This window comes from Syngnathus floridae, chromosome 6, assembly GCF_059516105.1.
Source record: "Syngnathus floridae isolate MCC-2025c chromosome 6, RoL_Sflo_1.0, whole genome shotgun sequence".
NCBI classification, from domain to species: Eukaryota; Metazoa; Chordata; class Actinopteri; order Syngnathiformes; family Syngnathidae; genus Syngnathus; species Syngnathus floridae.
Window position 1 is genome coordinate 7766576 of NC_142418.1, and position 13167 is coordinate 7779742.

Here is a 13167-nt window from a genome sequence, read left to right on the forward strand (position 1 = left end):
TGGCCTTCATTCTAATGTCTGGGCGTTCCATTTCTATGTATGTCAACCAAATTAAAAGTCATTTCTGAGTTTTTACCACATCTATTTCTGATCAGCGTGTCTGTTGAAATGGCCTTTACGACTGATACTCTGCACAGTCAAGTTATTGCACCAAATAGAGGAGGGCTAAAATCATTATTCAAGCAGTTTCCTGTTTTCAGTCTGCCTCAGTTAAATGACATTTAGGGTTTGTTCGCTTGTGCTTTTGCCACCCAAATGTGACGCCATGGTTTAAAGGTCTAAAAAGTCATGTCGCTTCGGTGGGAATACAACAAACAAATTCTAACTTTATTCTTTAAACAACAGTGTCGCCAAAATAGGGTAGCAGCTTTACTGCAGACGGCAGCTCTCACATAAAGGTGCACAAAAAGCTCTCTGATGTCATTTGGCAGGAAAAGACAAAGGCTATCCAGTTTGAGAGTCAATAAAATAGATGAAGAGTGACAGCAGGGGTAGAGAAGCACACAGCTCTGTGCCATGCGAGTTAAACAAACCCAAGTGCTTCCTGGCAACTTCGGCCTGGAGTTCCCCCTGTTGTCTTTGGCAGAGCAGACTGCACATGGGATTAGGGGGGCAACAGTAAACAAACCTGACGACATCCCTGACAGATTTAAAGCCAGACACTGATGTGGTGCCGCCTTATGATGTAGACCTGGACAAAGATTGACTCATCCACAGGCTCTGACTGGTCTTAGTAGAGTCTTTATGAAGGTCAATCAAACTTATCATGGAAACTATTGCCCACCTCTGTTATTATGGGTCACATACTCTGGTTTACCATAACATCAACAAGGAGAGGTGACTTTGCCCAGCCGTCAGTCCATGCATTGTGATCCCAAAATGTAGTCCGGCAATTAAGTAAACTTTTCTGAAGGACGTTTTCCCCATGCAGGTTGTCAGACAGCAGATGGTGGCAAAGCGGTGTGGCCATGGGAATTCTCGCACACAGAGCACCCCTAATGAGGCAGTTAGCAACAACCCAGGTGCCCTGTGGAGGACGCCATTATCAAATCCCTCCATCTCGCCGTGACAAGGTGCATTAGCCGGGCTATTTGTCGAGTCCCGGCCACCGAGCAAACGTAACAACATGGATAATTGTTCCTAACTCTTAAGACGTTCTTTGTTTTTCTTGGCAATGGTCAGTCACCCGTTTTTTTTGTTTTCTTTTTGGTAATCTTGCGTTTAAGCAAGCATGCAACTCCCCTGTGAGTCGTCGGTCTGAGTTCACGTCTCAGTGAAAACACGAGGCTGCCACCAGGCCACACAACTGGTGTTTTTATTATAAAACTAGATATGAGAGGCCTTGGGCTTTTTAGTAGCTTTTATTCCCTTGCTGTAAATTTAAAGTCTGTCTGTCAGGTACACTAAAAAAGAAGCACAGCCAACCAGCAAGTGCCCATAACCATGTTTAGAACAGCCACATCTACAATTAAATATCACCATGTATAAGGACTGGGTCCATCTTAAAGCACTGTTGTATAACATGCTCTTGCGGGCATAACTTTTTCAACTGCCAAAGTCAGCGCATGTCAGTTTTTCTTTTCTAAAAAAGTACCATGCATGCCATGGTAACATGCCATGGGCATGTATATTTTTTGTGTGTTCTGTAATGTACAGATTGAAGGGGATTTTCTGTATATCGCCATAAACGCGCAACTCACATTCTGTCTGAGAGCGGCCACGGAACGCTAATTGCACACAATCACGCAAAAATATACTGGAAACATGTGCAACAACATTTTCTCCGAGTCAAACATCAAGGCAGTACACACAATGTCATTTATTTGAGATGCTAACCTCAAACACGACTTGCGTGCGTGCATATCTTTGCAATTAATTCCACGGTATCCATCTGTATTTTGCTAATCAGCGTGAATGCAAAACTATGTCACCAAAATAATTGCAAAGTGTGGACATCTCAGTGTCACGGGATCTTTGAAGTCACCAGCTATAATGGAAGTGTAGTGAAACATTGAAGTAGATACGTTTTCCATGGAAACTTCAACAAGGCTCACTGCCATCAGGGAAGTTTGAATTTCCCACAGCCGGTTTACCTTCTATTAAAATCTACCAAAAAAAATTCCACAGACTCTTTTGATCATGGAATAATCTTTTTGTGGTGTGGATTTATGAAGTGCAGTCACGGTGTTGCATGTTTTGCATCACTTATTTCATTACATCACTTTGAAATAATCGACCTCACCGGACAATCTGTGTCCAAGATCAAATTATGCCCCCATGAGAGGGCGTTCCAGTAGAATTCATTCTCTTTTGGAAGGGAAAACAAAGTCTTTCGGCAACACCAAGGAATACAGACTGAATTCCAAATCTCCAAGTTGCGGCCAGTCTGCATTTTAATGTCCCTCACAGGTTTTTAAGTAATTATTAAATCGGGAGAAACCCACACTACACTACGCAGACCAGACAAAGAAGAATTTTAACAGGTTTAACATTCATGATTGTTGTATCTATCAATTTTCTGAGCAGGTTTGGGAGGTAACATCACTCTTACCACACAGGATAATCATGCAGGATAATCTTTAGGAGGCCTTTAATGACTCTGATCACCATATTTAAAGGGAAAATGCCCAAATTTGGCCCAATTGTCAGTATGCGTGTATCTCGCACAAGAATTTGCAATTGGGAATATTCAACAGGTTAACAATTATGATTGTTGTCCTCTACTGTTTTCATAGCAGAATTGGGAGGACTGTTAACATGTCTCACACCACAGAACAATCGCTCAAGATAGTCTTTAGAAACATCTGACAATCTGGCCTTTGCTGATTTTTATAGCAAGGAAGAACTAAAATACTCAAACTTGGTGGAATTAAATCAACAAAGAATACTTCAGGCAAATCTCAAGTCTTTGTTAACAATCTCATTGGGTATCATGTGGCAGTTTAATCCATAACTCTGTCCATGCTAGGCGGACTTTATATGAAAGTGATACAGTGTCGGGTCAGTGACTGTGGGCTCGAATAGAAATATGGAAGGTTACTGGATCTGGTGTTTATCAGTGGAGACGGAACCAACCCAAAGTGGAAACAAAGTTATATTGAAAACACAGACGCGGTCGCGTAATCGAGACGCAGATGTAAATGCCAAAAGGCTTTGACGATGCGGGACAACAAAGCAAGTAACTCGACACACACCGGTTAGGCCGTAACCCCGGCTGCGCCGCGTTGAGTTTGTATGAGTCCGCATGTACGAGCATATGTGCGTAACCTAATCCTGTTCTAAGGTGAGCAGATGGAAGCAGCGGGGTGTGAAAGTGCTATGTGACAGCTCTAAGTGCTCTCACTTGTCCGTCTGCGCAGTAACACCAGCCGAAGCTATACAACCATTGTCCGCTTCTTTTGTCCTTTCGATCCAAGGCCACACCCACAATATACATTTTTGTATGTGGTTTGTGCACTGCATTGTTAGGGTTGGGATTTTTTCGAAAGAGAAATTCTATCTTTTTGAGAGGGGTCATTTCAGGTGTTCACTGGTGTTCAACTAGGCCATAATAATGTAATAAGGCACCATTTTTCAGATTTTCTTTTACATTATGCTGTCTGTACTGTAAGTACTGTAAACTGGTATTGATAGAGACGCAACATGTAGAATTTGCCATTCATTACAGTAACAGTGCTGCATATCCTGTGAACATGTTTTCACCAGGTCAGACTTGTTTTGACCCCAGTTGAGTGAAGAGATTTTTGTTCAAGTGGCCTCAGAAAGGTGCATCCTGCGCTATATTTCCACAGGCCAGTCCAAGCCAGACAGAATGTCTGCCAGTGAGCAATTGGCACCTCGTCACTGTGGACTGTGCAAACTTCACAACTGCCGTACATGTGCCCTCTCTGTACAACGAGGCTGGACTTTTAGGGATACTGCGCTTGCGTAGAACCCCGATCTAGGGAGAAAAAAATGCACCACTGCTGTGGGCCGGACTGGAGAAAATTTAATATATTATGACTAGAGCCAGCTCCTCTTTCCCATTCCAGAAGTTTAATAGAAAATGGATTAGGACAGAGCACGATGTTACCTGTCAGCACGTCCTCATTTTAGACTATGCAGGCGCCGTGCGGGGACGACCCGGCAATGATGTCATTTTTGGAGTCGCCTTTCTTTTGGCAATTCGTCAAAGCCCTCAAATGTATCTTAAGAAAGTCACGTTCTGTATTCCTTTGACAATCCACAACCTTCACCTCGCCCCCACCGTCCTCCAGCTCCTTGTAAGGGAGTTGCAGAAAAACCTTGAAGCAAGTGGAGAGCGGAGCCTACAGACAAAAGCCATACAACTGTGTCTCGTTTGCTTTTGTGCGCCACTGCACAGTGAATATTCAACACTTGCTCCTTGCAAAGTGGAATGTTTGACACAGGGTGACTGTGAGCAGTATTTTGGAGCGGATATGCATGCTAAAAAAAACGTGAAAACAGAAGCCCTGCACTGCACACTCGTAAAAATAAACCTGTGGTAAACGTGCTGTCACTTGAAGATATAAGGTTTATATTGTCAAGTGCATAGTTAAAAAAAAAAAACAGACGCCACTGGTCACCATAGGCAATTATTTTGCAGACAGACATTGCTCTAATGCAGAATATTTACGTAATATGTAAATTAGGGGGTGTTTACGCTGAACTTGCAATGGCAGACAGACGGCCAGTACATTTTGGACTTTTATCTAATTTAGAAGAGACTTGATACCAATCTCATGATAGCCAATCCCATGTCTCCCCCCATATCTTAATCATGCCACCGTGTGTGTGTTTTGCTCTCACAACATACTCCAAAACATGTGGAATAATTTACATTAGTTAAGCTCCAAAGTGAATATATTGAGAGCAATAAAAAACTTGATTTAAAATGGCACCATATAAAGGATTAACTGCTTAATTGTAATGCAGTAGACAAAGTAAACTTGCATGTTGATGAGCCATAAAGTCAAGTTTTAAACAACTTTTTTTCCCCAAAACAAACAAAAAAGGTTGTTATTGTGGAGTTTGGGATAACGAGACAAAACACATTTATCAGAGACACACAAGCAATGTATTTGTTTTCTTTGAGTTTTGGATAACACATTTTGTAACACTTATCAAAAATGGCAAGACAAATGCCAAAACTGAAACTTGCACAATTTGCTCAAAAACAACTAAAAGATGACAGCAATGACAACAAAGAGTTGAGATTTGACCCTTTAAAAGTTGGTTGAAAAGTTTCCAAAAGTGGTCTTAAAACAATCGGATTGGTGTTGTGATGTAATAAAATTAAAAATCTAATAAGATGCGGTAAAAAGTGATTTTAAAACTACACGTACACTAGAATAACATCATCAAGCTTGCATCTTACCTGTGCTCAACTTTGCCTCTCTCACACGCGGCACATGCCCGTCTGTGCTGCACCTAAACACACCGCCACTATGCTTGCTCCCCTCACGCACAAGCTCAGAAGTCAAAATTGAAAAAAAAAGAGAGTAACAGCAGCAGCGACAGTTGACTCTCCTTCCTTCCGACTCCAAAACACGCAAGTGATTCCTTTCTGATACGTTGAGCACAAAATGTGTCCACTCCCCTTGAATCCAGCGCTCTTGAACTCCTATTGCACTCGGATCGCGTGTGTGTGCATGTGTTTGTGTGTGTTGCGCTGCAGGCTCGCCCCTAGAGGGACAGACCACTCACTTCTAATTGGGGCCCTCAGCTCAGTGGGAAGGGCCCCTCAGCATCTGTGCGTTTGTAGAAAGATGGATGCCTAGATATGTGTAATGCCTCTTTAAGCCTCATGAAAAAACACGAACGACATTTCATGTCAAATTTTAATAACAAAAAAAGTCTCTCTCGAAGCTTCACAAAAAAATCACTGTTGTCTCAGAATTTACTGATTTTTTTTATAGATCATATAAATTCTTGCAGCATTCTTTGACGTTTTATGAGACTCTGAAGAATCAGTGGACTGCGGTATTCTCTCATGAGATTTATTGAAGTCATGAGGGATTTTTGTGACCATTAATAGCTACTGATACAGCCAATGTTTTGAGGTCGTTATTTTCTGAAAAACTGTCTTTGTATGAATGCACTTTATCTTCTAAGACAGTGCCATGATGAGCTGAATGGGTTAATAGCGATTAAAAAAAAAAATCTCCCTGAGGCGGCCGTCTCCTAACTGCCAATAAAGACACAACCTGGGTTAAGACGCAATTCCCATCTCCAGTTTCCTACATCAAAAACGAAAGGAATGCATCAATATTATGGATATGATTTTTGTGGAACGGATTTTCCGAATTAGTCACTGAATGAGCACAGCCCCATTGAGAGTGAAGCAGATGTGGCAGTCCAGCTGGAGTTTGTTTTTGTTTTTTTTCTAGTCCATCCATTCGCTTATCCACATGTGAACTGAAGTCTACCTGTAAAGACACTGTACATATCTGCAATGTTTTATGTTAACTCCCAAATTCAGAAATATGTGACACTGTATTTCCCCATCCATATTTAAGTTTCCTATTAGGAGATAATCTTTTCATTTCATAAATTCCTGATTGATTTCAGTTTACTCCAATAGATTGCTGTGTACGTTCTCCGACTTTGAAACATCTCGCAATCCTAATGATGCCTCACTATCTCTTTCGGAAACCGTCATTTTCCTTCTGCAGGGTGGGACGACTTGGCCTCACGTCTGGCAGACAGGAGTGTGCGGCCTTTGTCCCTAGGCTGATTTCTAAATAAACATTGATGTCTTTGGCGCGCCTGCCCACATGTACACACCCAGAGTTGGAATAGATCCTTTTTTTTTTTTTTCATTTTGGCCACCAATTGGGGAAGTTTCAAAGAACAAGGTTCACACAGGGGTGCTGTTAATAGGTTGAGAGGTCATTGCTTTTGGGATGCCTGACAATGCACTTTGAAGTGGGAAGAAGCCATTGTAGTTGTGGTCATTTTAAGGTTTTGCTACCTTAGAGGAAAGGGGTTATGGGTTAATGGGTTAAAACGGAGCCCTCCCTCCCCGCTGGGGGATTTAGCCAGGGTGCGGACTTCCCCTGAAATAACACACACATACTCACACACACAATAAATCTGCAAGTTATGAACAGCATGGATGACACATATATGTGCAGGGAAATAGATGTCGCTTTGTCCAGCATTCTCTTTTGGTCTGGATTTGTGCCACGATGCACAAATAAATCCCTGAAACAGCCTAGTGGCGACATTAATAAATTATTATTTCTGTGGGTTGAAAAATACATTGTTTTTTTTCTATTTTCTGTTTACGGCCACCAAAGTCATCAAATAAGTTTTTGCCTCTGTTTGAATTATAAGTACAGCGTTTGAGAATAAGATAAAAAATGGCTCTCTCTTCATCCTGTTCATTGTGAAGGAAAGAATGGAATGTGTAATGTGGTACTTGTAACGTCTGACACTCACTTACGTCGTCCTCCTGTGTCGACAGCGCTTGTCTCGAAAAGTATTTTCTCTGACGAGCTGATCTCATCTATCTGATCACAGGACGCTGTGTTAGTGTGCACACACTGTTTGTTCTCCTATCCCGGGTTGTGCGTAAAAGGCAAACGTATATGAATACCAGATGTTCCTGCAGATACTGTAGTTTGAATTTTGCAGGATCTCTGTGTAAAATGATAATAAGGCTCTTGAATTGGATCTCATTACCTCGTTCGTGTGTAGTAATGTTATGGTTGCTGTTGTAAATTAATTGAGAGATGTTTGTGGATCTCTGGGAGACTTGTTCCCATAGCAGCTGTCAAGTTGTTTAAAAATCCCGAGTGAAAGCTCTGTGACAGCCCAGCAAGGAGTTCTTTCATCCAATTAGGCTTCGGAGGGCTTCGTGCAAAGCAAGAAAGCGAGGGACAAAAACCGCTGACTATGCAAGCCATAATGAAGACATTATGCTTTGTTTTAAATATATTTCAAAATAGCTCTCAAGTGTTTTTCATAGCATGTTTGTATGTTTTGCTCAAAAGTCCCCAAAACAAAAAGTACAGCTCATTTTACCCTCTTGCTCTAGTCTAAACAAGGTCTCTAAACGATTAATCGAGTAATGAGTATCAAAAATAATTTTGGATGAATTTGCTAATCTGTTCATTGTTGATTAATTGTTGCACCTCTACAAATATCCCACTCAGTAGATATGCAATAACTGGAATAAAAGTGATCATTCTTGCGGAAATTGTTCCGATTATTACATGGAGAGCACAATAACCACTTCAGGAGGACGGCTTCGTTATCTGCTCAGCAAAGGAGTCGGTGGCCGGCCAAATAATTTCCCTGTCGGAGGGATTAACGAATATTATATTGGCAAAAATGTCACTTCTTGTGAATGTGTTTGGATAGTGTAAGTGGCTCGTAGCTCACTCTTCTGCAAGCAGTCAATAGTTGATATAATGCAGAAGGTTAATTTATAGTCTCCCCTTGGCCGAGACGGTTTGCAAAATGAGGTGCGAGTGCACAAATAACTTTGTTTTATTAGAAGACTGGATGTCTCTCGGTTGTTTAGAGAAAGGTTTTTCATACAAATCCGCACGCAGCAGCAGGAGGTCATCGTGTGTGCGTGTGTATGTGTGAGAGCAGGCAGTACAATCTGTGAGTCATTTCATGCTGTAATCAGGAAAATCTCCAGCATAAGGCTACGCTTGCTCACCCAGGCAGCTCCCACACATGAACATTCGGACATTTTAAATAGCAGTGTAGCTTAGCACTCATTTGTTTATCTTGATTACATACAGTGCCACCTATCAAGCACAAGCTGGAGCAACTATTTATCAAGGTCAGGCGTCCAATCATGGACCTTATCTCAAGCAGACTGAAGGACTAAAAGTAAGTGGCTACATTTTACAAGCTCACTTACAACACCAGTAGGCCAAATAATACAAAGGAATGTTGTGCACAGTGCATAAATGGTTGATTAGTTTGGATGTTACTAAAAATATAGTTGGCTTTTTCTTTATTATTTACATTGCAATATGAGAATAAAGACATTGGTTTTCAAGAAAAAGCAATATTTTGTTACCTAAAATAAAGCAACAATATTAGGTGAAAAAAGTTATAACCTTCCAATGGAAAAGCTGTAACAAGAGGAGAAAAGTCTGTTATAAGATTACAATTATATTTTGGGGAATATCAGTAACAATATCAGTGTACAGTTTTATTCTTAAAAAATATATAGTATTACAAGAACAAAGTTCACTAGTCATAAAGTAATACTCTGAGGAAGTTAGAATGATACAAGAATATAGTTCCATTTTCAAAAGGTTCTTACAAAATTGAAGAAAATGGATGGATGAATATTTTATTCCTGTTTTCAGTGAGGCCTTTATACTCATTTGTATTTGGCATTGTTGTTTTACTTGTTAACGTTTACTTTTCTATTTTTTCCAATCATCAGTTATACTTTGTTACATCAGTGGTTTCAAATGTAAATTAAGTAACACAACTTGACTTGTAGAACATTTTGAAAACAAGCATAATTGCATACATAGCTCTGTACGCAGTTAAAATTATACCTACATACTGTAAAAAACAGACACTTATAAGAATAAACTAATAACAAAATAGTAAACACATAAAATGAATGCTGACTGAAAAAACTAAGTAGAAACATTTATTTTAAGACAAGCGTGAATAAATGAATAAATAAATAAACAAACACTCCATATTTCTACACTTCCAATCCTGCAAAGTCATACAAACTGCCCTACATCTCCAAAACAAACCAGATTCTGTACAGAAGTCCATATCAGGCATAACAATCTGACCATGGCACAACAACGACTACTTCAACAAAGCGAGGGACAAAAACCGCTGACTATGCAAGCCATAATGAAGACATTATGCTTTGTTTTAAATATATTTCAAAATAGCATTCAAGTGTTTCTCATAGCATGTTTGAATGTTTTGCTCAAAAGTCCCCAAAACAAAAAGTACAGCTCATTTTACCATCAGCACACAGTGCACCCAACGAAAAAGCCACGCCACCCAATTAAATACACATAAACAAAAAGGGCTTTCTCGGAGTAAACACATCCAAGCACGGAGCAGAAGCCTTACATGTTGTTTATTTATCACATCTTTGGCTTTGTTAGTGATGGCCGAGTGTCTGCGCAAGCGTGTGATCATTTATTTATTTACAACTTGGCTCACACTCGCGTACTGCTGCTTTATAATATTAATGTATGCCCCAATACACACTCAATCCATGTTGGAAGGTAACCAAATACAAATACAGTGCTGTCTCGAGGTAGGAGTTTAAATGTTTTGGGACTACGCTTGCGACTCAAAGCTATCTTTACAAATGGAAGTAAATGGAACAATGAGTTGTTGAGTTCGCTGCCACTATAACATGCTTGTATCTCAAATTTGAGCTCACAAGTCAAAGCAAAAAAATAGCTGAATAACTGCTCCCATTTGAAAAATATTCATAAGTCAGCTCTCTTGTATCTCAAGGAACCATGGCACAGTTCCCCTCTGGAATTATGGATATGGACAAAATTTTAACACTTCAAAGCAAAATAGCTGACTTGCTATGTCTTTTCAGATGTGGCTTCTTGAGACATGTTTGTAGGTATCCTCCTGCCCACTAAACTTCATGTTTGTACCAAAAATCGACAGCACCCAAAAAAAGAGCCCCAAATGTTGAGAATGTCATTAAAATGCTATTAAATTGTCAGGTAATCCCAAAAGAGAAGACGGAACACTTTCCCTAATCTCCTGCTTGCAGGAGCAAGGAGGAAAGAACCAATCAAGGTCTGCCTGAGGAAATGGACTGCTCTCTTATCTTGTCCTCACTTATAAAAATAAATGTTATTTTAAGGAAAACGTCCCGCTCCCTCCTACCTTAGAAAAACTTCTGAGTCGCTTCATCCACATAAAAGTTCAGCAAACGAAAGAATTTGAATTTCACAGCCAAAAAACACGCCTCAGTCGTAAAGATACTTTCCTGCAGCTCCAGTCTGAGGCGTTCATTTCTTTTGGCAGGGCGTGCAGACTAAATAGTTGTGCTGACATCTATCTGCGGTTCTAACGGACCCTCACATTCCTCTCTGCTGAAATAAACACGACGTGGGTCTCATCTTGATAACATCGGGTGCGCTTCTGAAGGAGGACCGAGAAGGAGGACGACGTATTAATTGGACCCACGGGACAACTTTGAACACATTTAACAGCCTCCTTACATGTCCAGTTGGATTTGTGTGTGTCTGTCCGAGTGTTGATGAAGGGCAGCTGGTTTTATCATAGCAACCTGTCCCGCCTCCACCAGCTGTTCTCGCTGCGTAAATATATCCAATCCTACAGTAACAATCTCTATTTCCACTAACATTCCACGATTGAAAGTTTCAGCGGGCACAGTGGCGCAATGGTTAGCACGTCTGCCCCACATTTAGGAGGGTGAGGGTTCGATTCCACCTCCGGTCCTCCCTGTGTGGAGTTTGCATGCCCCGTGCCTGCGTGGGTTTTATCCGGGCACTCCGGTTTCCTCCCACATCCCAAAAACATGCCTTGTAGGCTGATTGAGCACTCCAAATTGCCCGGAGGTTGCGGATGGTTGTTCATCTCTGTGTGCCCTGCCATTGGCTGGCAACCAGTTCAGGGTGTCCCCCGCCTACTGCCCGATGACTGCTGGGATAGGCTCCAGCACGCCCACGACCCCCGTGGAGACAAGTGGTATAGAAAATGGATAGATGGAAAATTTCAGCCAGATAGCAGGCTTTAGCATGCGTTATTTGACAAACAGGCCCTGTGCTCTAACTTGCTAAATGCAGTGTGAAAAGCCTTTACAGTTAGGGTCAGGATTAGGGCGTACGCAACCCCCAAGATCAGTGTTTGTGGTTTGTGGAGCGGCATCACTGAGACATCAGACGGTGCATCCGATTGGAGAGAGGTTGACGAAGAGATATTAGGATGCTAACAGTAAAAGATTTTGCTACTTTTACGTAACATGACTTGGTGAGGCAGGTACAGCAATGGATGGAGATCTCCACCACGTAAATCAAAGGTGCCAAGGCTCAGTCAATGTCCAAACCAGCCTCTGGTCCCGCACATTTAAAAATCGACAACAGAAATGTTCCAAAGAGATCATAGAACACATTGTTTGAAACAGGACTCAAAATTAACACTGAAGATTAAAACCACTGCTGAAGCAGAGTAGTAGATTAGACTAGAATTTTAAGACCATGTCAGATTACAATTCTGGTCCATGAGTGGAAGGGACAAGGAGAATGTGCAGTTTGCATTTATTCTGCAGTAGACTGGAAGATGAAAAAAAACAGCCCTAGAGAAAATATTAGCCCACCCAACAGGGATGTGACACAGATTTGCTGTGAAATGATATGTTCATATATGAGATTTAAACCACATGGAGAGAGGCTGAAAGACCATAGTTTGGTGCCTTGGAGATTTGGACACTGTATATAAATAATTGCTGCATCGTATATTTCTCAACTCAACTTTATCTATAGAGATCTTTAAGAATATATCGGCAGCAGTAACAAAATGCAGAAAAAAAGCAAACGTACAACACAATTAGCATGACAATAATGATATATAATGAATAAATAATATGCTCATGAATATATTCAATATGAGCGTGGAATTGAACATTTAACGAAAATTGAAGCTGTTAAATATCAGGTGGTTAAAGATGGCAGGAGCGAATTCTCACTTTGGAGGTTTATTCTAGGAAGGTTTTCAAAAGTCATATCGGAGGTGCTCAACCGCTGTAAAGTCAGAGAGGGTGCACAACTGAGGTCGCCTGACTTCCCCCGTAACATTGCGACAGGTCTCTCAGGAAGATGGAATCAGGATTTGACTGGTTTGAATAAATTGCGGTTGGCCTTGTTTCCTGTGAGAGAGAAAGTGTGGTCAGCCGAGAAAGTAAAAACAAGATTTAAGGAGAGTTTAAGCAGACGGGACAGGCGACATTGTAAAGGGCACGTGTCCACTCAACCAACATGTTTTCTTTACATGATTCATGCATGTCGACGTTAACGTGAGCGGAAGGGATACGGCGGGAGTGTGCGTTTCGGTGCGCCGGCTCTCTGCGCTCGCTAAACAAATCGCAGTGAATTGCGGCCGCGTCCTGTGTAATAGCCTCAGCCCGTAAGTGCGCTCGCTGGAGCAGAAAGAGCACGAGAGAAT

At 41.2% G+C, this 13167-nt stretch overlaps 2 protein-coding genes across 5 annotated transcripts in view; one reads left to right on the plus strand and one right to left on the minus strand.

The window, feature by feature from the left end:
- Positions 1-11019, minus strand: part of sema3d (sema domain, immunoglobulin domain (Ig), short basic domain, secreted, (semaphorin) 3D) — a 34368-nt gene extending 23349 nt beyond the window's left edge. The window contains exon 1 of one of the 2 annotated variants that reach the window (XM_088379085.1): positions 10867-11019. The gene's annotated coding sequence lies outside the window, so the exon portion shown is untranslated. Of the gene's footprint in view, positions 1-5377; positions 5636-10866 lie in introns of those variants that run through there. The other variant, XM_088379084.1, reaches the window with a different exon arrangement.
- Positions 1-13167, plus strand: part of grm3 (glutamate receptor, metabotropic 3) — a 162256-nt gene that overhangs the window by 89986 nt on the left and 59103 nt on the right. The window lies entirely within an intron of this gene.